We start from the raw sequence: 23,743 nt of genomic DNA, 5'->3' as shown, positions 1-23,743 counted from the left end.
GTTGAAATTTATGAGGCAATAACAAAAATAAACAAATATTACACCAATAATAATTTCTAGGAAGATAAACAACTAATTTACAATTTATACTTTTGTTTCGTTATCAATCCAAATGCATTCTTGCTCTGCGCAGAAAACATCCCACCTATCACTTGTACACTACACTGGCTCTGGTGCGTCTGTACTATATTCTTGTCCAGTTGATGCTTATACATAATTATATGTGAAAAATTATTGCTGTTTCTCTATATATTAATAAATCTATGCAAAATTTATCTTACGTTTACTCTATATGTCATTTTAATTTTCTATTTAAATAGGTTAATATATTTACAGTGGTGTGAAAAACTATTTGCCCCCTTCCTGATTTCTTATTCTTTTGCATGTTTGTCACACAAAATGTTTCTGATCATCAAACACATTTAACCATTAGTCAAATATAACACAAGTAAACACAAAATGCAGTTTTTAAATGATGGTGTTTATTATTTAGGGAGAAAAAAAATCCAAACCTACATGGCCCTGTGTGAAAAAGTAATTGCCCCCTGAACCTAATAACTGGTTGGGCCACCCTTAGCAGCAATAACTGCAATCAAGCGTTTGCGATAACTTGCAATGAGTCTTTTACAGCGCTCTGGAGGAATTTTGGCCCACTCATCTTTGCAAAATTGTTGTAATTCAGCTTTATTTGAGGGTTTTCTAGCATGAACCGCCTTTTTAAGGTCATGCCATAGCATCTCAATTGGATTCAGGTCAGGACTTTGACTAGGCCACTCCAAAGTCTTCATTTTGTTTTTCTTCAGCCATTCAGAGGTGGATTTGCTGGTGTGTTTTGGGTCATTGTCCTGTTGCAGCACCCAAGATCGCTTCAGCTTGAGTTGACGAACAGATGGCCGGGCATTCTCCTTCAGGATTTTTTGGTAGACAGTAGAATTCATGGTTCCATCTATCACAGCAAGCCTTCCAGGTCCTGAAGCAGCAAAACAACCCCAGACCATCACACTACCACCACCATATTTTACTGTTGGTATGATGTTCTTTTTCTGAAATGCTGTGTTCCTTTTACGCCAGATGTAACGGGACATTTGCCTTCCAAAAAGTTCAACTTTTGTCTCATCAGTCCACAAGCTATTTTCCCAAAAGTCTTGGCAATCATTGAGATGTTTCTTAGCAAAATTGAGACGAGCCCTAATGTTCTTTTTGCTTAACAGTGGTTTGCGTCTTGGAAATCTGCCATGCAGGCCGTTTTTGCCCAGTCTCTTTCTTATGGTGGAGTCGTGAACACTGACCTTAATCAAGGCAAGTGAGGCCTGCAGTTCTTTAGACGTTGTCCTGGGGTCTTTTGTGACCTCTCGGATGAGTCATCTCTGCGCTCTTGGGGTAATTTTGGTCGGCCGGCCACTCCTGGGAAGGTTCACCACTGTTCCATGTTTTTGCCATTTGTGGATAATGGCTCTCACTGTGGTTCGCTGGAGTCCCAAAGCTTTAGAAATGGCTTTATAACCTTTACCAGACTGATAGATCTCAATTACTTCTGTTCTCATTTGTTCCTGAATTTCTTTGGATCTTGGCATGATGTCTAGCTTTTGAGGTGCTTTTGGTCTACTTCTCTGTGTCAGGCAGCTCCTATTTAAGTGATTTCTTGATTGAAACAGGTGTGGCAGTAATCAGGCCTGGGGGTGGCTACGGAAATTGAACTCAGGTGTGATACACCACAGTTAGGTTATTTTTTAACAAGGGGGCAATTACTTTTTCACACAGGGCCATGTAGGTTTGGATTTTTTTTCTCCCTAAATAATAAACACCATCATTTAAAAACTGCATTTTGTGTTTACTTGTGTTATATTTGACTAATGGTTAAATGTGTTTGATGATCAGAAACATTTTGTGTGACAAACATGCAAAAGAATAAGAAATCAGGAAGGGGGCAAATAGTTTTTCACACCACTGTAGATAAGTTGGAGGGCAGCAAATTGAAGCACCGCCCTGACTTTAGTATATCATAAAAAAAAACAGTATTGGAATCGGACAATCAAGTAACATGAAATCATTGATCAGTATTGGCCTTAACAAACCAATTGGATCAAGATTATGGAAGTTAAGTTTGGTGACCCAAAGAGACCATCTCAGCAGAAGATCCTGATGCCAGCTGTAAAGCATGGTGGTTCAAATGTGAAGGTTTGGAGCAGCTGACTGTCATCGAATACTCTTTGTATCAGTTGGTGCTTGAGAATAACATGTGACCCTCTGTCAAGACCAGAGGTGGGTAGTAACGAGTTACATTTACTCCGTTACATTTACTTGAGTAACATTTTTAAAAAATTGTACTTCTAAGAGTAGTTTTACTGCACCATACTTTTTACTTTTACTTGAGTACATTTGTGAAGAAGAAACGTTACTCTTACTCCGCTACATTGGGCAACACTCAACTTGTTACTTTTTTTCCATTATATACACTGTATTCCAGATATGCACAGCGGAAGGTGGCTGCCTTGTTCGAATGTTATTTTCTGTCAGCTGTGCTATTTAGAGGGCAAGTGACTATGCAGATTATAGTGTCAGTGTACAGTCAGTATATCTTGTCACTGTAAGTAGTTTGCACTGTTCAGACATACATGTTACTTACTGTAGGTGTTGGCTTCAAAAGCTTTGTTGTGAAAAACTGAGATTTGGGACTTTCTGTAATTTTTGCATCTTTATTTTGTAAAGATGTTATTTATTTTTACTCATTTTTTATTTTATTATTTGGAAATAGCAGAATTTGCACATTATTTTATATTTTTGTCTGTCTTATTACAACATTTCTAAAAAATAAATAATTTATTATGATCAAACAGTTACTCAGTACTTGAGTAGTCTTTTCACCAAGTACTTTTTTTACTCTTACTTGAGTAATTTTTTGGATGACTACTTTTTACTTCTACTTGAGTAATATTATTTTGAAGTAACGCTACTCTTACTCGAGTACAATTTTTGGCTACTCTACCCACCTCTGGTCAAGACTGAAGTTCAAGTGAAAGTGAACCTTACAACAGGATAACGACCATAAACACAGCAGTAAATATATCAAGGAATGGCTAAAGAGAAAGAATTGGAGTGTTCTGGAATTGGTAAGTCAAAGCCCAGATAAAGTAAAACTTAGGCTTCCTGTTTCCTTCAGAATCAGTGTAGATTTGATTATGTTCTCCTCTGTTTTGTTGTCAGTGTGTCTCAAAACACATTTCCTTAACATAAGGTCAATTCAAGCAGTCCTTAGTGCATCAGGAGACTCCGCCTGTAGGACAACTCACTGACCTCAACGGCGAGATGCCCTCTCAGAATTTCATCATCAAAAACATCACTGTCAACGTTTTATATGGCGCGGCCTGCAGACACATCAAACAGATGCTCCACTGGCCACTGCAGGTTATTTAAAGCTCGGGCTTAACTGGAAACAGATGAACAACACAGTTATATAGATTCTGCATTTTTCAAATAATATTAATTGAGCAAGGTGTGAAGGAAATTATTTTTATGTATTTTTTCTATATTTGTTTCTATTTCTTTTCTATATTTATAAGTACTTTTATACTCTGTGAAAATAAATTACCTTGACACAGGAAATGGTTTGGGGCAGCCACCCATATACTTGAATAAGGCTGCAAAATTGAAGAATTGGTAGCACAGTAGTGTACAGACTGAGTTCAAAACAGAAACTGAGAACTGAAGGAGGATGTCTGGCTATTGAGGCAGTTTGGCGGAAGTGATGTCTTCGGGGCCTGGGCCAGAACTGAAAGTGACATCATCGGACCCAGGCAGAATTTCCTGTATTTGGTCTGCAGGGATAACAGAGAAAGGGTTACTGCAACCCGCCACCCCTGGCCTGGCATGAAATTACCTTCTTTTGGTCCTTCTAGCTGCCTCCCATGTGCACGTGTGTGACACAAACCCCCCCACGCCCCCCAAAGTTCAGACCCATCAGGTTGGGCATTCCTGGCTGAGAGGCTGTGACTCAGAGAAAGGGCATTGGCATTGGTTTGCAGGACACCCCAGCGATAACGACCAAAAACTTGTACAGCTGTAGTTTCAGGAAGCACCTTGTGACTTGCAGGTTCGACTCCTTGTGTAAGGCCATCCATTTTAATCGGGCATGGTTGGCTACCTGGGTGAACTCGTGACCCAAGAGGTAGTACTTCAGCTGACATCACCCATTTAATCACTAAGGCCTCCTACTCAACGGCTGCATACCTGGTTTCCTGGTCCAGCAGTTTCCGACTCAGGAACATGATGGGCTGTTCAATGCCATCGACGCATTGGCTCAGCACAGCACCAAGATCTGTGTCCAAAGCGTCCGCGTGGAGGATGAAAGGCAGAGAAAAGTTAGGAGCTTTCAAGACTCGAGCTAACGTAAAGGCCAGTTTTATGTCATCAAATGCAGTTTCTGTTTTAAAATTCCACACCACATGATTCGGTCTTCCCTTCCTTGTGAGATTATGCAAGGGTGCCGCTTTCTCAGGGAATTGGGGTACAAACTGCCGATAGTAACCCGCTAATCTGAGAAAGGCTTGAACCTGCCTCTTGGTTTTCAGATGGGGCCAATTCAATATGGCATCAACTTTAGAACACTGTGGTCACACCGTACCCCGGCCCACCAGGTAGCCTAAATATTTGGCTGTGATTAATCCAAAGAAATATTTCTTTGGGTTAATTCAAAGACTGGTTTCCCCTAGTGACTGCAACACACCTTGTACCTGCAGTAGGTGTTCCTTCCAAGTGCTGGAATAAATGATTACATCATCCAGGTAGGCAACACTATATGAGTTATGAGGACGGAGCACTTTATCCACCAGATGCTGAAAAGTCACGGGTGCCCCATGCAACCCAAATGTAAGGACACGATACTGTCAGTGCCCACTGGGGGTGCTAAATGCAGTCTTTTCCTTTTTGAAGTCCGTTAAAGGAACCTGCCAGTACCCCTCTGTCATGTCAAATGTGGTCAAGAATTTAGAGTCGTCCTAGCTGCTCAAGGAGGTTGTCCACACGCGCCATCGGATATGTGTTGAATTAGGAGATTTGGTTAACCAATGGAAGTCACTGCAAAACCTTCAACTCTCGTCAGGCTTTGCAACCAATACAACAGGACTGGACCAAGGACTATAATTCTCCTTTATCACACCTACTTCCAGCATCCATTTGATCTATAGCTCCACTTCTGCTCTTTTTGCTTCGGGAAGCAGAAATGGGCATTCTTGGACTATCACTCCAGGTTTTGTCACTATGTTATGCTCAATCAGGAAGGTTCGTCTGGGTTTCTCACTCAATACCTCTGGGACAGACAGGATAACGGTTTCCAGCTCCCGTTGTTGATGGGCGGTCAACAGTTAAGGTCTAATTTATGAGCAAAGAGTGAACGGGCTGCCCAGAGGAGGGATCGGGATCCCTATCCTTCCACGGTTAATCCTTATACCCATTTTGGTCAGTCGACGATTTGGTTGTTTCACCAAATAATCATCAAACCCCTTCCTCTCCTTAACTTCGTAAGGGCCTTGCCAATGTGCCAGTAGTTTAGAATGGGAGGTAGGAACAACTACCATGACCGGATTTCTCGGGCAGAACTCATGCAGAGACATGCCATGGTCATAGCAACAAACCTGAGCTGCTTGCGCCTTTTTCATGTGAGATTTAAGAATAGGTCGGATTTTAGCAAATCTATCTCATAATTGCACAATATATTCTAATATATTTGTCAATGGAGAGACTCTTCATTCCAACCTTCTATCTAATTTGCCCCGGGGTTGTCGTCCGTATAATAATTGAAATGGTGAGAACTCATGGAGGCTTGTGGGATTTCCCGAGATGTAAAAAGGATGAGGGGGAGGAGCTGATCCCAGTTCCTTCCATCCTCTCTGACCATCCTGCAAAGCATCTGAGGGTCTTTGAGGACGATACACCAAGGACTTTAAGTGCTTCATCTTCAGTAACTTGGCCGTTTCTCTGAACATCTCTGAGGTAAAGGGCATCCCTTGATCCGTTAGGATTTCTTTAGGGATGCTGATGTGCGAGAAGACCCCTACCAATTTCCATGCAATAGCTTTATTTGTCGCTGAGTACAATGGAATAGCTTCTGGGTATCGGGTTGCATAATCTACCAGGACCATTATATACTTATGTCCCCTGGCCAAGGGCTCTAGGGTCCCACCAGTTCAACCGCGATACGTTCGAAAGGGATATCAATAAGGGGTAGAGGAACTAGACAAGCGTAGTCCCTCCTACAAATCTGCCACATTTGACAGTTCGGAAAGGATATGCAAAAGTGGCGATCCTCCTCATTGATCCCCAGCCAAAAGAATCAAAGCTTAATATGCACGAAAGTCTTTTTGGGGCCCAAGTGGGCTCCCAGGAGGTGAGTATGCACCAGTTCACAGACTTGTTGCCGGTAAGTCAATGGAACTAACAACAGGGACCGTACCTCCCCCTCGTGTTCAGCTACCCGATAGAGCAGGTCATTATTTAACACAAAGTGAGGACCCTGTAGCATAGGATACTGAGTGCGATGGCCATCTACCAGAACAACTGCATTTTTCACAAATCTAAGGGAGTCATCTTTCCATTGCTCCCTTTTAAAACAGACTGGAGTCTGCTTAAATTCAAAGTGCAGTTGTGTGAGAGGATCAGAGGTAACTTCAAGGCGTGTGGTTTCCTCCCGGGTTGCTGCAGCGGCTGGAGATGATGTATCACCGTGCAATGTCCCAGGAGTTTCCATGTCATTGTTAGAGATCGAACTCCGTCTCTCCTCCAGCTGGGAACAAGGTGTGGAGGTGGCTGAGGACATGTTTTCAGCGTCCATTACTAGGCTCAGTGTTTGTTTAGGAGTGGTGAGGGTTAAACCGCTTTTACTATCTGACAAGTCTCTGCGCAGTATCACCAGGATAGAAGGTTTTTTAGTCACCACTATCATCAGTCTTTTTATAGTGCCCTCGTACCTGACATAGCAGGAGGCGGACTTATACTGGTGGACATCCCTATGTACACAGGTTAGACTGGTCTTAATTTTAAGCCATTGTCGCAGTAACACCAAGTGGCAAGCAATAACGGAAATGTTACTGCCAGAATCAAATAAGGCTGGTGCTTTGAATCTATTCACTATTACCACTCCTGTATCAGGAAATGCTGTATCAGGATTAGCTAGAGCGCACCACTCCTCCCTCCGTGTCTCCCCACAAACCCCTTTATCACCATGAGGAAACTGATGTTGTGTATCAGGAGTCCCCGGCGTTTGCTCCGCAGTGTGGCAACGGGGCTCAGATGTAGAGACACAGGGACCTGTGTGAACCTAGATGTACCTTTCTGGTACAACCCGAGTAGGTCTTTGCTCTTATTCATTCTAGGATCTCTATTAAAGAGGGCTCTGGGCAATATCGCAATGGCTATCTGCTCCACCACATGTCAGGCATTATTTTGATCTGGCCATAGCCAGCACCTGATTTTGGCCCGTAAGTGGTAGGCCTGGAGAGCAGCTGGCAAATGTGGATTAAATACCCACCGGAATATTTTCCTCGCCTGCTGACCCGGGGCACCCCCATTTTTATCAAATGGCTTTCCCTTTGTTGAGGTCAGCAGAGCAGTCCCTTTTCTTGGGGCCCCCAATGTGTTCCCTACTCCATAAGCCCCTTGTCCACATGCCCAGTGGTCCAGGCTATACCCCAAGGTTGAAGCGCTCCCCAGGTTTCTTTTACCTACAGCGACTTTTTCCAACCCTTTTTTTTTTTTTTAAGGGTTGAAGGTCCTTGACATAGGAAAAGGTTTGGGCCGGCCACCTGTATACTTAAATAAGGCGGAAAAATGGAAGAATTGGTAGCACAGTAGTGTACAGATTGAGCTCAAAACAAAAACTGAGAACTGAAGGAGGTTGTCTAGCTTTTAAGGCAGGTTGGTGGAAGTGACGTGTTTGGGGCCCGGAGATGGAAGTGATGTCTTCAGGGGGCCGGAGCTGGAGTTGGAGGTGATGTCTTCAGGGGGCTGGAGCCAGAGTCAGAGGGGACGTCTTCTTTACCAGAAGTGACGTCTTCGTGGGGGTTGGGGGTGCTGGAACCAGAAATGACGTCTTCAGGGGCCCCAGAACCAGAAGTGACATCATCTGGTCCAGGCAGAATTTCCCGTGTTTGGTCTGCAGGGATAACAGAGAGAGGTTTACTGCACCCTGCCACCCCCTGTCCTGGCATGGAATTACCTTCTTTTCGTCTTTCTAGCTGCCTCCCATATGCACGTGTGTGACAACTCATATATATAATATAAATAAACATATTTTATACTCTTATATACTGGTGTTATAGAATAAAGAATATCTTTTAGACTCGCTTAAAAGGTGTTGTCACTTGGATCCCCTAATAAGTTCTTTAATTTAAGTTTTCTAACTCTCCTTGTAACTGTCAGGAGTTTATACGATAATTCACTATTTTTTCGCTGTCTTTCTTATCTATGTCTTTATAAGCTTAGAAATGTCTTTTTCTAATCAGCACGGCTCAAGTAGAATATAAGTAAATAAACACATAAACAGCATACCCTATGCAGAGTGACTTCAGAGCATTAATTTAAAAGAAGTCCACAACCCAAGGGTATATACAAACTTAATGCCTGGCTCAATTCTGTAATAACCAGGATATAATTCATGACTTTGTGGTGATCAGACCATTAGGATCTAGCCATCATCACATAAGTATTATTGCAGCGTATATTTTAAAACCTAAAACTGTTAAGTTTAATTTTACTAAGATGACTTTTGAGCACAAAAGACTGAAATAGCTAAAATGGAGACATATTTCAGTGTGCAGACGGTTGTGGAGTAGCGGAGCTCGTTTAAGTGCATTTTACATACATTTAAGGCCAAGTTTGCCTGAACATTTAGTATCATTCAGAAATTAAAGAGAAAACTGAGATGGATAAATATGGAGCCTAAATACAAAAAATGGAAAGGAAGTAACAGTTGTATATCATGTAGAGGACTTCACTTCAGATACAGCATGAGGGCAGCAGTTAAAAGGGATATTAGGAAAGCTACAAAAATTACAAAAAATGCAATGGCTGGCTGTTTTAATTGGAAGGTGAAACAAAAGTGTTGTAGGAACAGTTAGAGTGAACTTAAAAGTACAGATAGTGAAATGGCTGAGGCTCTATGTTACAACTGTTCTGGTTTCAAACGTGAAGACGTAGATAAGCTCCCAGTTGTTAAACGGGGATATTAAGGAGGTACTGAGTGATTAGGAAACTGAAGAGCGAGAAGTTTGGCTTCGAATAAAAAGAGCTGAAATCAAATACAGTACATTTCCAGGACTACAGAACATTTATCTTAGAAGTATCTTCTAGAAGGGAGTTCATTTGTATTTTTCAAAAATCACTGGGAAAATTCCTAAAGATTGGCAACTAGCAAATATTGTCCAATAATATAAAAAGGTCATTGAGCTGATCCACGTAACTATAGGCTAGTAAGATTAACATGCATGCCGGATAAATTAATGGAAAAAATAATAAAGAAAAAGATTAAACATCATGTGGCAAGAACCGAAGTGCTAGGGAGCATTCAATGTGGGTGTAGCTAATAGGGATCACATTTTACTAGTATGCTTGATTTTCAAAAAGCTTTTACAAAAGTCTTACATGAGAAGCTGATGATCAGACGAAAAGAACTAGGAATTCAACATGCAGTGTGTCGACGGGGGCAAAACTGGCTTAAACAAAGAGTGACATTTTACCAATTAAAAAATGATGGTTCGGTAGTGGGACGGCTGCTCTCTTTAATTTATACAAGTGATTCAGATGAAAGCTGGTTATGTTTGCGGATTCTGCTAAACTAGCTGGAATGGCAGACAACCTGTTATTAGCCGAATCGTTAAAAATGGACCTGTGCAGGTAAATTTAATGTAAGTAACAACACAAGGGCAGTACAAATGTTAGATTTGAATTCAAAATGCAGGTAAGGAGGAGCAGCACACCTTAGGAGAGTACAGCCTCCATCCAGACAGTGTGAGGAGGCGAACAGAGTGTCCGACCACTAAGGCTGAAGAGTGAAGAACGTTCAAGTGCTAACATTTATGAAAGTCTTATCTCATAGAGAGGGTCATACGATTTGCCCCTTCATTAGTGGGGGGTTTGGCACCAAGGCAATGAAAATGCTGAGGCCATGCCAGCAGTACAGTGTGCAGTAGTACAATAACGTGTATCGTGCCCATGGCACATCACCCAGGTGAGTCGGAGTCAATTGTGAGGAAGGTTGGAACATTTTCACATTGTGTTTATTTAATCAAAAAGGAGCTATCATATTTTTGTTTATTTTTAGAGTTTATTTTTAAGTCATATTCAGAAAAACTGTGATAATATGCTGTAACGACGGGCATTAGTAGAGCTTGTAATAGCCCCTAACAATACTGTGATGTTCACAGTCCTCACCTGTGAGGGGCACATTTCTCAGGTGGCTCCAGGTTGTCACAAAGGGAGAAGTCGGCCATTAAAGCAGCTCATAGTCAAGGTGTGGACAGAACATTCACATGACAGGCTCCTCTGAAATGCCTCCACTACTAAAGTCCATTGGCCTGGGAAAGTGGCTCTCGGCAAGCCTTGGATAGGATTCTGGCATTGGATCGACTCAAAGAGGTGGGGAAGGTGGGCCAGATGGCGCTACCATTGACCCCAGATGAGTGCAAGCGGTGTGAACAGACAGGTACAGGATAACAAGGCTGGAGTAGTATTGAAGAGAGCCCAAGAAAGGAGATGGAAGTTTCCACTGTCAGGAATCACCTACTACTAGTGCTGTGAATTCCATTCTGCCGGTATTAGAAGTTGGAGAAAATCCGAACAGTGATCTAAGATGGAGGACTGGCTCAACAATGTTGGTGGTTCACTTTAACATAACTTCAGCAAAAACACAGGGACACCATTGGGCATTTGTTAAGGGCACAAACATTAGAACATTGTTCTTTACTGAAAGAAGCATAGATACGTGGAATAAATGATCAGGTCATCTGGTGGAGAGGAGGACTTGCGGAACCTTCAAGTATCAAGTTGAATGAGAAGAACGGACGAGCTTATTGGGCAGAATGGCCTGTTCTCACCATGATTGTTCTAACGTTCACTGAAATCCTAAAGCAGATAATGCAGGCTCGAGTGTAATGTAAATGCTAAAAGTTTGTTCATTCACTGTACACAAAACAGTATACAGAGCTTGCTTCCTCTTTGCATCGTTTCTAGATAAGCTTAATAATAATAATTCATTACATTTATATAGCGCTTTTCTCAGTACTCAAAGTGAGGTAGCTGCTTTCTTTGGTTGCACTTTTTAGTTTGTGTTTTTTTTTTTGGTTTACTGTTGCGATTACAAAGATTGCTTCACCTTCTGGGCTGACGTCAAGAGTTGGCGTTACAGAGGGTCACCTAAGCCCCCGATGTGGCCGAGTCTTTCCACTCGCAAACAACTCTGCTGCCATTTCAATGTCTTGTACTGGGGGTCGGTTCTGCCGTCAGGAGGGGCTATTGCATGAATAGAAGGGGAACAACTACAAAATATCTGAGTCGAAATAACCTCTCTGAAGGTAGATTTGAAGTGATGATTTCATAAACTGGAAAATAGTTTTAAATATAGAAGTTTCTGAAAGAAAAAAATGCACAGCAAGCTCTATTCAAAGGTACCTCTATGTAAATGTAACATTTCAGGCAAATTTGCTTAAATAGCTGTATGAAATTTCATTCCCATGGGCTCACCACCTATGGGAGGGGCCAAGGAGGTCGGGTGCAGTGTGAGTTGGGTGGAGGCCGAAGGCGGGGACCTTGGCGGTCTGATCCTCGGCTACAGAAGCTGGCTCTTGGGACGTGGAATGTCACCTCTCTGAAGGGGAAGGAGCCTGAGCTAGTGCATGAGGTCGAGGGGTCGAGATATAGTCAGGCTCACCTCGACGCACAGCTTGGACTCTGGAACCAATTTCCTTGAGAGGGGCTGGACTCTGTACCACTCTGGAGTTGCCCCCGGTGAGAGGAATGGCCCCCCCGATCTAAACCCGAGCGGCATTTTGTTATTGGACTTCTGTGCTCGTCACGGATTGTCCATAACGAACACCATGTTCAAGCATAGGGGTGTTCATATGTGCACTTGGCACCAGGACACCCTAGGCCTCAGTTCGATGATCGACTTTGTGGTCGTGTCGTCGGACTTGCGGCCACATGTCTTGGACACTCGGGTGAAGAGAGGGGCGGAGCTGTCAACTGATCACCACCTGGTGGTGAGTTGGCTTCGATGGTGGGGGAGGATGCCGGTCAGGCGTGGTAGGCCCAAACGTGTTGTGAGGGTCTGCTGGGAACGTCTGGCAGAGCGCCCTGTCAGAATCAGCTGCAACTCCCACCTCCAGCAGAACTTCGACCACATCCCGAGGGAGGTGGGGGACATTGAGTCCGAATGGGCCATGTTCCGTGCCTCTATTGTTGAGGCGGCTGACCGGAGCTGTGGCCGTAAGGTGGTTGGTGCCTGTCGTGGCGGCAATCCCTGAACTCGTTGGTGGACACAGGCGGTGAGGGATGCCGTCAAGCTGAAGGAGGAGTCCTACAGGACCCTTTTGTCCTGTGGGACTCTGGAGGCAGCTAATAGGTACCGGCAGGCCAAACGGAATGCGGTTTCGGTGGTTGCGGAGGCAAAAACTCGGGCGTGGGAGGAGTTTGGGGAGGCCATGGAGAATGACTTTCGGACGGCTTCGAGGAGATTCTGGTCCACCATCCTGCGTCTCAGGAAGGGGAAGCAGTGCAGTGTCAACACTGTATATGGTGGGGATGGTGCGCTGCTGACCTCGACTCGGGACGTTGTGGGTCGGTGGGGGGAATACTTTGAAGACCTCCTCAATCCCATTAACATGCCTTCCAATGAGGAAGCAGAGCCTGGGGACTCAGAGGTGGGCTCCCCCATCTCTGGGACTTCGGTCACCGAGGTGGTCTAAAAACTCCTTGGTGGCAGGGCCCCGGGGGTGGATGAGATACGCCCGGAGTTCCTCAAGGCTCTAGATGTTGTAGGACTGTCTTGGTTGACACGCCTCTGCAACATCGCATGGACATCAGGGACAGTGCCTCTGGATTGGCAGACTGGGGTGGTGGTCCCCCTCTTTAAGAAGGGGGACCGGAGGGTGTGTTCCAACTACAGAGGAATCACACTCCTCAGCCTCCCTGGAAAAATCTATTCAGGGGTCCTAGAGAGAAGAGTACGTCAGATAGTCGAACCTCGGATTCAGGAGGAACAGTGTGGTTTTCGTCCTTGTCGTGGAACAGTGGACCAGCTCTACACCCTTAGCAGAGTCCTGGAGGGTGCATGGGAGTTCGCCCAACCAGTCTACATGTGTTTTGTGGACTCGGAAAAGGCATTCGACCGTATCCCTCGGGGAATCCTGTGGGGGGTACTCCGAGAGTATGGGGTACCAGACCCCCTGATAAGGGCTGTTCGGTCCCTGTACAACCGGTGTCAGAACTTGGTCCGCATTGTCGGCAGTAAGTCGAACCCGTTTCCAGTGAGAGTTGGACTCCGCCAAGGCTGCCCTTTGTCACCGATTACTTTTATGGACAGAATTTCTAGGCGCAGCCAAAGCGTTGAGGGGGTCCGGTTTGGTGGGCTCAGGATTGGGTCACTGCTTTTTGCAGATGATGTTGTCCTGTTTGCCTCATCAGGCCGTGGTCTTCAGCTCTCTCTGGATCGGTTCGCAGCTGAGTGTGAAGCGGCTGGGATGGGAATCAGCACCTCTAAATCCGAGATCATGGTCCTCAGCCGGAAAGGGTGGAGTGCCCTCTCAGGGTTGGGAGCGAGATCCTGCCCCAAATGGAGGTGTTCAAGTATCTCGGGGTCTTGTTCACGAGTGAGGGAAGAATGGAGCGTGAGATCGACAGGCGGATCGGTGCAGCGCCCGATCTGTCGTGGTGAAAAAGGAGCTGAGCCATAAGGCAAAGCTCTCAATTTACCGGTCGATCTATGTTCCTACCCTCACCTATGGTCATGAGCTAGGGTAGTGACCGAAAGAATGAGATTGCGAATACAAGCGGCTGAAATGAGTTTCCTCCACAGGGTGTCTGGGCTCTCCCTTAAAGATAGGGTGAGAAGCTCAGTCATCCAGGAGGAGCTCAGAGTAGAGCCGCTGCTCCTCCGCATCGAGAGGAGTCAGATGAGGTGGCTCAGGCATCTGATCAGGATGCCTTCCTGGTGAGATGTTCCCGGGTACGTCTAACTGGGAGGAGGCCCCGGGGAAGACCCAGGACACGCTGGAGGGACTATGTCTCCTGGCTGGCCTGGGAACGCCTCGGGAAGTGGCCGGGGAGAGGGAAGTCTGGGCATCTCTGCTCAAGCTGCTGCCCCCGCGACCTGATCTCGGATAAGCAGAAGAGGATGGATGGATGGATGGATGGATGGATGAAATTTCAACTGAATAGGTCCACTGGGAGTCCAGAGGAGAGCAACCAGGCAGATTCTCCGAGGTATGAACTGTGAGGAGAGATGGAAGGAGCTGAACCTTCTTAGTTTCAGCAAATGGAGAGCAAGCAGTGACAAGATGGAGTGTTCAGAATTATGAAAACAATTCATGCAGTGGAGCCAAGCTGTTACTTTGAAAGGTGTTCTCCAACAGGAACACGGGGACACAGTTGGAGACTGATTAAGGGTAAACTTCACAGCAGAAACTATTCATCATGCAGATAAGCAGTGAGTCACCAGGCAGTGTGGCCAACGGTAAGACTTTGGGGACCATGACACTCGAATAGAAACTGGTGAGATATGTTGGGCTGAGTTGTTCTAATATTCTGAAATGATCATAGCATTGTTTCTGTGGCTATCAAGGCTCGTCAATAGATCTAGTCCAGCTGCAGGCAAGAGAATCTGAGGTCTCGAACAGATTCAGCGACCTGAGACATTCTGAGGCCCGTAAGATGACACCCCTGTCTGTGGCATCTCGTTGACTCTGCCCACTTTCCAGGAGCCACACCCCTGTTTCGCTGGTGTCCTGATACCTAACATTACATGCCCCTTATGTCATAATTATTATAATTAATAAATTTGTAAAAATCTCAAGTAAACTTTCTTCACATTGTCATTATGGGGTGTTGTGTGTAGAATTCTGAGGAAAAAAATGAATTTAATCCATTTTGGAATAAGGCTGTAACATAACAAAATGTGGAAAAAGTGATGCGCTGTGAAAACTTTCCGGATGCACTGTATATATATATATATATATATATATATATATATATATATATATATATATATATACACAGGTATATATATATATACACACATATACATATATATGGGACATTTAAAAAGTCTCCGCACTTTTTTTTTTTTTTACTTTATTTATTAAGAATTTCAAAAACAAATTACATCACCTTTCTACATAGTCACCTTTGTTTGTGATGCAATTTATATATATATATATATATATATATATATATATATATATATATATATATATATATATATATATATATTATATATATATATATATTATATATATATATATATATATATATTATATATATATATATATATATATATATTATATATATATTATATATATATATATATATATATATTATATATATATTATATATATATATATATATATATATATATATATATATATTATATATATATATATATATATATATATATATATATATATACACACACACACACAAAAGAGTAAATCAACCTAACTTTTTTTGTGAAAAAATAAAATGAATCAATTTTTACGTAAAGCAACACATCACATTAAAAGTGTCTACTGAATCCAGTTAGTAAATTATTTAAATGTACAATTATACAAAGGTAAAAATAAACGTTGTTGCGTTTCTCGCATGAATACAAAGAGGTTCCGGGCCTCATAGTGTCTGAAGTGCTCGGAACTGTCCTAACTGCAGCTGGATCCTTCTCAGGCTTATAGGCTGTTCCAAACTGAACTCACTGCTAGTAGACTAGCGTACCATGATGGGCTAGTAATCTGTCCACCGTCACTTTCCTAATTTTGGGCCCAGTGCTCTCAGGATAAGCACCGTGCTGGGGTTAGAATTTGGACAACTGGTTGATTGGTTCACACTAGAGGTGTCACAAACAACGATACCTCACCCCTAAGGTGCCAAAAATGTAACAACACTACCCAGAAAGTCAAGACTACAAACTGACTAAATACTCGAGAAGATAAAGTAATACATAAGAAAAAAGGACATCTAAAATGTAAAATGTGGTGATGATGATACAGGACTGCAACACAAGTCGAAAAGAAAAACAGCAGAGATCATGTCTGGAAATGCTTTTGTGTTTGTACATAAAACATGAAGCACGCGATTGCGGGAATCGTTATGTCATAAAAAGACAAGAAACATACGCAGGATCGAGTCATTGCCATGTTAATGCCATTGTGGAATTAGTTAAAAAAAAGATTTGAGGGTGACATCATGCTACCAATTAAATCAGATGTAATCATTTGACTTGTATTGTCCACCTTTGTAAGAGGAGATGACAAGAGGATGAAATTAACCGCTTTTAAATGGTGTCCTACACAGCCCTTCCTTTGCATTCCTTCTTACTGATTGTCCTGAGCACTTTCTGACTGGTGTGTAAAGCCGGTGGTCATGCTGGGGTGTGAATTGCACTCATCCACAGTTACTCATATAGGAACGTGGGAGGACAGGCAGAGCAAACAACAGTTGCAGCAAAAAAACATCGAGGCAAGATTCAAACATAATGACTATTTGGTGTGTCTTCACACGCGAACATATGAGTTGCTTCATTTATTACCAGAATAAAGTTTATTTAGTATTTCAGTGCTTCAAAGGACAACACACATCTCTCGGCCTTAGGGGTGTGCTGGGGCCTAGGACTGACCAACCCACGCGGGGCCGCTTACGTCAAACGCTGTTACTGGTATGTGTGGACTGTAGAAACTTGCGCGCGAATGTACAAATAATGTTATCATACACCGGATTTCCTCATTACAGTATTCAGGTACATTTTTGCAAGAAAACACGCGGACTTTGTCAAAATATAACGATATAATTATTTTAAAAAGTGCAATTCATAATTCATGACAATACTACGACAGTGCGAAATGCGATGTGGTGTCATGTGGATATTAGCAAGGCCTCTTCTAGAAAACGTACCCAAATTGCAAGAGTCTCGATATGCAGGATGTCATAGTCATAACTCACATTGACGTCATGTCAGCAGGTTATCATTAGCGATACATGTTTTTGTGCATTAATACTCGGACATGTTTACAGCCTACAAATAAAATGTGTTTCGACAGGAAGTGTGAAATTAACGTATAGGTATCATGAAATCTCCTACCGGTTCAGAGACGAAATTCCACATTTCTTGCCTTTCGACTGGAAAAGTCGTTGATGACATCTTCGTAGTCTTATCTGGATGCAATGTCTTTTTCTATAGATAGGAGAAGCCAACCCAGTGACTAATGGGCTATACCTATATTTGGAACGGATTATACTGGCGACCCTTTTTGGGTGATGAAGGTGGACTATGGAATGTTTTCAAAGATGTACATGTACGGAACTTGACCTTGAAGACGGATTTTAAAAGGGTTCCTCTTAGAAGCATCTCAACTGGAGAATATAACTTGACAAATCCGCTCGAACGGGACCTCAAAAGTGGGGCCTGGGGCGCTCGTCCCACTTGCCACCCCCCAAACGACGCCCTTGTCTCTATTAATACAACATGTACTGTGTTAACAGAGATGCATAATCGCTAAAACACAGTTAGTAGGACAAGCAAAACTGCATGCTGCAGTACTAAATATGAATCTGCAAATATTGAATTTGTGTTATGTTTGGCTTTTGAAGGCAAACTACCGTTTATTAGTGGTAAACCCTAAGTAAAAGCACTCGTCGTATATCTGAGTGGCACGTTGAAGAATGTGATGCTGTGTCACAGTTACTGAATTTGAATACAGAGTGAGGCGACCGCCCCAGGCCGCGCTTTTGAGGTCCTGTTCGAGCGGATTTGTCAAGTTATATTCTCCAGTGTGTATATTATATATATATATATATATATATATATATATATATATATGGTTGAAATAGTTTTACTGTCAAATAACGCAAAGAGTACGCGACATGTGTTTCATCCTAATTCTGTAAAACTATTTCAGCCGTTCTATGATCTGCTTCTCACAACTGAAAGAGGGCACCGTGGCGGATGTTAGCCGACTTGCTGACCAACCACAAGCATTTCCTGGTAGGTAACCACCCATACAATCAGACTGTGATTCAGACTACGAATGTCATGAATATACAGTATATTATATATAATATTATTATTATTATTAATAATTCATTACATTTATATAGCGCTTTTCTCAGTACTCAAAGCGCTATCCACACAGGGAGGAACCGGGAAGCAAACCCACAATCTTCCATAGTCTCCTTACTATATACATATAGGCCTACTAGTCATTAAGACCGTTACAATAACGGGCGCTAGAACAGTAGTGCATAAACATTAGTAGGAACAGTCTATATTAAATGGCAAGGGACTTTGACCTCATTCTTTTTGTTGGTCGTATTTTTCTTTCTTTCAGCCTTTCTTTTGTTGAAGTTTACTTGCTGAGCTGACCGTTCTTCGTGGGCTGCCACCGTGTATTGTGTGTCTTTAATTTTCTGTGACAGTAATACTGTCTTGTACGTCCACTGGCTTGAACGTATGTAATATACCTTTAATTTTCTGTGGTGGTAATACAGGCGTGCGCGTCGGTAATATGCCTTTAATCTCCTCTGACAGTAATACTGGCTTGTATGTGGCTGTAATATGAGTCACTGTATTGTGTACCTTTAATTTCCTCTCGCAGTAATGCTGGTTTGTATTTCCGTAAAACGCCTATAACTTTCTCTTACAGTAATATAGCGCATCGCACCGTGCCCCGCGCATGCGCACTTCACCAGAAGACACCCACACACAAACACACGGACACCTGGACGCACACAGGGATTTTATTAAAGAGGATATATATATTTGAGATGCTTCTAAGAGGAACCCTTTAAAAACCCCTCTTCCAGGTCAAATTTCGTATATGTACGTCTTTGAAAACATTCCATAATCCGAATATTAATGCACATAAACATGTATCGCTAATGATAACCGGCTGACATGACATCAATGTGAGTTATGACCAATGTTCCCTCTAAGCTGAGCGCGTGAGCGATTGCTCACACGAATTCAGAGCGTCGCTCATACTTCCCGCACAATCGCTCATACTTCCCGCACGATCGCTCATTCCGATGGCGTCGCTCGTACTTATCGCACGATCGCTCACTCCGACCGTCGGAGTTGGTGCTCATAAATTTTTGGCTTAAACAAAATGTCGCTCATAAACAATGTTTTTTGCTCACTATATGCTACTCCTTAGAGGGAACATCGGTTATGACTATGACATCCTGCATATACTTGCAATTTGGGTACTTTTCTAGAAGAGGCCCAGCTGATTTCCGCATGACACCGCATCGCATTTTACACTGTCGTGGTATTGTCATGAATTATGAATTGCACTTTTTTTTTAATAGATTAGTTATAATCTATTAAAATAATAATAACAGATCGTTATATTTTGATAAAGTCCGCGTGTTATCTTGAAAAAATGTAGCTGAATACTGTAATGAGAAAATACGGTGTATGTTAACATTATTTGTATTAAATTTGCGCACAAGTTTCTACAGTCCACACATGCCGGTAACAGCGTTTGACTTAACCGGCCCCGCACAACCCGAAGGCCGCCTCTGTTCTCTCAGTCTGTGTAAAGCTGAGAAGCTTAATTTCAAATCGGGAGCTTTAAAGGTGGGATAATTTTTTTTTTTTTTTAAAGGGGGGTGGGGGGGGGGGGACAGATTTGGAACTTTAAAGGTAATTGAAATTTGAATATTTTGGTTAATTCATTAAATCTTATTCTTTACAAATATGCAGCTAAAGATGCAAATATAAATCTTATAATATAAATCTAACCCTAACCCTAACCCTAATAAAAAATATTACGAATCTAACGGATTGGTTCACTGACAAACCAGACTTTAAAAGCATATTATTACAAAAAGAGTTAGTTTAAATTGAAATAACTGGAATTATCTTACACTTCACTAATTCAACAGTACATGTAATATAATGTTTGAAATTTTATATTTATTTTGGATTATCAACAGTAGTTTCCGGTTACTGGTTAGAAAATGTCAGAGAATAAACTTAGAATGTGCACATGCGAAGTAAACTCCAGTAGCTCATGATAACGTCTGTCTGTTATAATTCCTATGCTGATGGCTCCCCATTTGTTGTTACACGGTGGGGATTCCCACCTCTGCCACACATTAAAAAGCTTTGCATTGCATTGATATATTTATGAATACCAGTACTTGTTAACTTAAATTATAGTTGTGGAACTCATTGATGGATCCCAGTATTTGAATGCTGTTGTTGCTGTTAATGGTCATATATTTTATATCGTCAGCCAGTCATTATCCAACCCGCTATATCCTAACACAGGGTCACGGGGTTCTGCCGGAGCCAATCCCAGCCAACACAGGGTGCAAGGCAGGAACAAATTCTGGACAGGGCGCCATCCCATTGCAGGGCTATTTTATATTGCATTACACAAAATAGCAGAGTATTGTTCATTTCAGTAAATTGAGGTACTTTAATATAAGTCGTTGAATGGGATTTCCATTTTGCCATTGAAATGAATAAAGATCGAGTACATTGTCACTGGTACTGATATCGTGCCATCCCCACACTTCACTCCTCGACACTTTCTAGCTGGTCAATTATCCTAAAAGTATAAACTGAAGTGCACAATGGTTTGTAAGAACAGCTAGCAAAACAAAACAAAACAAAACAAAAAAAAAATGTTAATAAAAGCCATTGAAGTACAAGTGACAAATGTGTGGTGCAAGTCGATATTCCAGATAAGAGATGAGTTGTGGTCTCCTCTGCAGTTTGAGTCGTTTGTCACTTAAACCTCAAAATGAAAAAAGCAGCAATGAGATAAAAAATGAAACAATGTGAATAATAAAAAAAAATGTGGTGAGAAGACAACATAAATGTGATTCAAAATATGAGCAACTGAGAACAGTTGAACGTGAGAAGAAAATGTGACAGAAGAGAGGAAGAGGACAGAAACAGCAGGGGGCACCTCACCTTCCTGTATGAAGTTTCAGGAGGTCCGCCTGTACTTGGGCAGCCAGCAAAACTGTGTGGATTTTTAACTACACTTTCATTTTAAAAAACGATAGCAACTGAAGTTCAATAGCCGATCTGCGCGCAGTGCAAAGCCAGAGCGTCTACAGGGCAGACAGCCCAAGCAGAGGTGGGCACAGCCCCGCGCTCCCCTCTAAATCGGGCACGTAGAACACGCCGATGCTTAAAACGTTAGTTTGAAAAAAATTAAAGGGACGAGAGTAAATCTGTGTATGCCATCTTTTTATATTTTCCTTTTCCTAATACATACAGAGTTCACCTATAGAGATCCTTTTCAGAAAATAATAAACAGATGAACGAGCAGATGAAGAGTGACAAGAGACCTAACCGCAAACAACAGACCTGCATTGACCGTCCAGTCCGCGTGCGGCTTGTCTGTGTTTTGAAAAAGCACAAGCGGCGCATTTAAACAAAAGCGTGACGGTCCAAAAACAAGCGTACACATCTAGAGACAAATGAAGCAGCAACACCAAGTGTAACAGTCAGGTTATCAAAGTGTATGACATAACAAGCGGCAGGCCGAATGGGCGATCGGGAGAGCCGGCGCGTGCGACTTGAAGTTCACGTTCACCCTGAGAGCACAAAACTGCCTTTAAGAAGAGACCACGAAAAAAGTGACGAAACGTTTGTGGAAGCGACACTCACAACGCCCTGTTAATCATGGAAATCATTTTTAATGGATAGGTTCTCGTTTTAAAAACAAATGGGGGTTTCTGTCAAGTTACGAAGAATGCAGAGGACTTAATTCATGCTTCCGATGCTAAGATGTCATCAGTGCGCTAAAATTTTTTATTAATTTTAAAGCAGTACGTTTCTGCGTGTTTTTCTTTGTGTTTGATCATGGATGGGAAAGAATCCTTACAAAGTGTACCGAGTGATCGAATTTAAAAGATGACGTTTAAAAAGACGGAATTGTTTGATTAGCAAAATCACTATCGCGTCACTGTCTATGAAGGTGGGTGTCAAGTTTCGATTGCATCCCAGCCCGGTCCTCGTCTTTGATAAACAAAGTCTGGTTATACCCAAATTTAGACAAGGCGTGACGCAAAGACGAGCGTTTCAAGTCTGCGAGCTTTCCTTCTTTTCTGAACGTAGGTGCTTTTACAGCGAACTCTTACTGATAACATCGATGACCAATAATATGAGTATATGTATAAAAAAGGCAAACGTCACCTACCAGATAATACACGAAAGCCTAAACATCACAATGAGCCGCATGTGGAACACGGCGGCCACGTTCCTGTACAGTCATAGACCATTGGAGCACCTTCAGCAACATTCCGTGCCAGTCCTGCCTTGGCTTGCAGTTCAGCTTTGGTCAAGATTAACTTTTTATTTTGTATTTTCCGCTTCCCGTTCTTTAAAGCTACTCTTTAATAACGCTGCAGTTTAACTCAAGGTGGAGGAAGGTCATGTTCAAGGAACAAAGACTGACTGGCGGGGCATTCCTTAAGACACGGGGCACAGCTTTACTTCTTCGGCCATAAAGATGAATTGCAGAAGGTGGTGGAAGAGCAAAGGGAAGACCACTGCGTACCTGGCCAAAAAAGTTTCAAGATGAACATGAAATAGCAAGATTACAAGGATCAGGATTTACGGAAAAGAGCCGTCACCTCATACACTCGAAGACCGTGACGAGTACTGCAGATCAGAAGTGACAGTCATCTTCTGTGACCCATGACACCCATCGCCTGCTGTGTATTTTCCCCCAGCGTCAGAGGATGAGGCTACAGTTGACAAATCTCTTGTTAACTGGCACTGCATTGTTAACTGCCAAACTAGTTCTCATTGCGACAGCAATGGCGCAAGTGTCCCTCTTTGCTCTGTTTTCATTAGAATTACTTTTTACTAGCCAACCCGCGGCGTAGCATACGCCGCATAATTATGTATTGATGGGTGAACACTTCCTGAACGACACAGTTGTCCAAATGGGGTGGGTTTGTGGATACCACTGTGAGTGAATGAAAAGATAGACCTCTGGAGAGAGCAACATATAATTGTCCGTGCCTGAAAGCGGGATTGTCTGTGACGAAGAAGGCCACGCTGGTGAAAGTTACTTCGCCGGTAGGGCTAAGTGTCAGCACTTGTACGTAGATTAAGGTGTAGCGAGTCTTCGTTGTTGACGCTTAATATAGCTTGCGTACTGAGATGTTCCGGAGTCACAGTTGAGAAACACTTTTTTAATGTCTTTTAAGCACAGGGGAAAAATGAACATGTGAAACATCCGTAATGTAATAAGCCACCAAGAAAAGTAACATTGCAAAAATGCTATCTACGACCCGATCTCTGTAAACAGAAGTGAAAGCAAAATCAAGCCCGGTGTATTCTTTAACTGCCTTGTGGCGCTGTAGTAGTGCTGTTGCTTTGCAGTAAGGAGACTGTGGAAGATTGTGGTTTCGCTTCCCGGTTTCTCCTTGTGTGGATAGCACTTTGAATACTGAGAACACCGCTATATCAATGTAACGAAGTATTAACAGGAAATTGTCTTCGTGTAATAGTAAAAGGCAAATT

Source organism: Erpetoichthys calabaricus, chromosome 12 (assembly GCF_900747795.2).
Source record: "Erpetoichthys calabaricus chromosome 12, fErpCal1.3, whole genome shotgun sequence".
Taxonomy (NCBI): Eukaryota; Metazoa; Chordata; class Cladistia; order Polypteriformes; family Polypteridae; genus Erpetoichthys; species Erpetoichthys calabaricus.
Note: the sequence above shows the minus strand (reverse complement) of the source record.